Source organism: Theobroma umbraticum, unplaced genomic scaffold, assembly GCF_002168275.2.
Source record: "Theobroma umbraticum cultivar Fairchild unplaced genomic scaffold, ASM216827v3 scaffold_115.0, whole genome shotgun sequence".
NCBI lineage: Eukaryota > Viridiplantae > Streptophyta > Magnoliopsida > Malvales > Malvaceae > Theobroma > Theobroma umbraticum.
This window is the reverse complement of record NW_018397284.1, coordinates 560968-564188: the sequence shown is the minus strand read 5'-3', so window position 1 is coordinate 564188 and position 3221 is coordinate 560968.

The window sequence follows — 3221 nt, the reverse complement described above, 5'->3', positions numbered from 1 at the left end:
TTGTTTAGAGCTCACCTAAGGTAAAAATGATGGATTTATGAATTTGTTGCACATGGGTATTTGTAGAACAATGAACATGAGCTTGGAAATTAGTTTTAGAAAAATCTAAATAGATTAGAAAGAGCTTAGAATACTTAGTACTTGATTCCTAGATTGATTACTGATGATAAGAGTTATTGAATGTTTGGAAACAATTGAAACTTTTAAGGAACTATTGGAGTAGATTTGTGATTAATTATAAAGGTTGACTTTTCGAGGTTAATGGGTACGCCACTTTCTAAATTATTTGAGTATGTAAAGTTAAAAGCATAGTTTGAACGATTTGATGAATTATTGATGAGCATAGTTTACATAAAATTTGATTAAGGAAAATGTGTTTGTGGATGAGACAATATTTTAGACATGGCTTTTAAAACTATTATTTATAAGTAATTATCTTACTATGTTGTAGTTTTCAACAAGGAGGGACAAGCCCTTTCAATGTTTTGAGTAATTCCTTCAATTACTCCAACCTCTGGACTAATGTGGGTATAAGATAATTAGTTGAGAAAGTGATTGTGGATGTTTGAAAATGCTCTTGAATGTGAGTAGTGTGAATGTGGATTGAGAAGATCTCCACTTTTCTATGATTTATGTGATTGACATGATTTGTTATTGATGCTTGATGTTAGAATGATCTTGTATGGGAATTTTGATTTTGTTGCAATTGACTCTAGTCCTAGTATGAAAGTAAGAATACCACAAGGTTAAGTTTGGTCAAGGTTATTGAAAATCTCAAAGATTTTGTTTTATTTGCCGACTATAATGTGCTAAAATGATAAAGGATAAAACTAGAGAATCAGAGAAAAATAAAATGAGAGAGAAAATATAATTGAATACAAAGTCTTTCTATAGTCTTTTCATTCAATAATAACACTTACAAATACATTTACAGGAGAGAGAAAACAACAATAAAATATAACAACACATAAAGAAAAATAACTGTGCAATATCCATGTCTTACATAACCACCCACTTCACAATACAAACCCACTACCCAACATGACAATAACTAACTCAACATAACAATAACTATAAAAAAGAAAATAAACTAATATTAACTAATAAATTAAAAAACTGTTACGAATAACTGAATTTGGTTCTTCAAGTCAAATCTCATTCTTCAACACACCTCCTTGAGATTGACTTGATGAACTCCCACAACTCGATTTTGGCATATGATTAAAACATCCGTTATCAAGGAGCCATGTGTTTTTCTTCTCATCATTAGAAACCTTGGCCATGAACAATTGATCTTCTACCATATTAGTTTCTTCAACTACTACTGCCTTCTCATCAACATGATTGCCCCTAGATTGGCAAACTTTCTCTACATGACCAAGTTGGTTACAAGACCTACACTTCACATTATGCTTGTACCAACAAAATTTTGGAGTATGATTACTCTTTTTGCTATATTGACATGGGAAAAACTTGTTACTTGGTTTGTTTGAGTTCCCATCATCATTTCTCCATTCCTTGTCTCTCTTATCTCCTTTTCTCTTTTGTGGGTTGTTATCACCAATTCAAAAATCCTTGGTCCTTGCTATAAGAGCATTTTCAATTTCATCATCATTGCGATAGGCCTTCTTTTGTTTTTAAGCTTATAAAGCATTTATAAGTTTTGTCACCAAGAGTTGAGAAAGGTCTTAAAAGTCCTCAAGTGAAGAGATTTTTTATTCAAACTTTTATAGTAAACTCACCAAAATTTTGTTGACGATCCTACGATTTGACAACTTCTCACCAAGAAGTCTAAGCTAGTTCACTAGTTTTATAACCTTATCTCACTATTCTTTGATACTTTCATTATCTTTTATCCATAAAATCTCAAATTCTTTGTATAGATTCAAGGCTTGCATTTGATGAGTCCTCACGCTACCATGAAACTCTTCTTTCAAGCAATCCCAAGCATCCTTAGGCGATTCAGAAGTCATTATTCTTGTGAAAATAGTATCTGACATAGTCAAATAGATGATGGAGAGAGCTTTAAATCTTTTTTCCACTTCTTCATTGTATTGCTTCATCTGTGCCACTATAGGGTTGAGTCTCTGTTCTAGTGGCTCATTTCCCACCTCCACAACCTCCCATAAATCAAAAGCTCTAAGATACGCCTTCATCTTAACAACCCAGATGTCATAATTTTCTCTTGTAATCATATGTAGAGTAACGGCATTAAAACTTGAGGAAGACATAATTATTTTAAGAAGCTTGAGAATGGAGATTTACAAAAAAAAAATTATCAATTTCTTTCTCGATCCCTTAAGAATCTTTTTTGAGCTTTGATACCATGCTGAAAATCTCAAAGATTTTGTTTTATTTGTAGACTATAATCTACTAAAATGATAAAGGATAAAACTAGAGAACTAAAGAAAGATAAAATGAGAGAGAAAATATAATTGAATACAAAGTCTCTCTATAGTCTTTTCATTCAACAATAACACTTATAAATACATTTACAGGAGAGAGAAAATAACAATAAAATAAAACAACACGTAAAGAAAAATAACTGTGCAATATCCATGTCTTACATAACTACCTACTTCACAATACAAACCTACTACCCAACATGATAATAACTGAGTCAACATAACAATAACTGTAAAAGAGAAAATAAACTGATATTAACTAATAAATTAAAAAACTGTTGAGAATAACTGAATTTGGTCCTTCAAGTCAAGTCTCATTCTTCAACAAGTGGCACCTTTTCCCTTTTTATGTATATTGGTTTTAATCCTAGTGTGGGGCTAAGAATACCATAGGGTTAAGCTTGGCCAACATTCCACATTTTCCTCTTTCTGTATGTTGGCTCTAGTTTAGGTATAAGTGGTAAGAATACCACAAGATTAAGTTAGGCATCTTATCACTTTTCACCTCTGCGTGAATCCCGTTGTGGGGGTAAGAATACCACATGGACAAGTTGGGTAAACATAACCATTCTTCTCTTAATTTGCTAATGGCCTGCAATGATGTGCTATTTGCATATTGGATATTAGGATGCCTATGATTGGTGATTGATGATTATTGTATCTATCTGGAAATGATGAGACGATTTGTTGAATGACTGATACATTCTTGATTTGAATATTTAATGTTGAGTTTGAAGATTTGAGGATTACCTTCCGTATCTTTTTGAAAATGTTTTGTAAGTTGAGCTTGAATATGGTTATTATATGTTATGCACT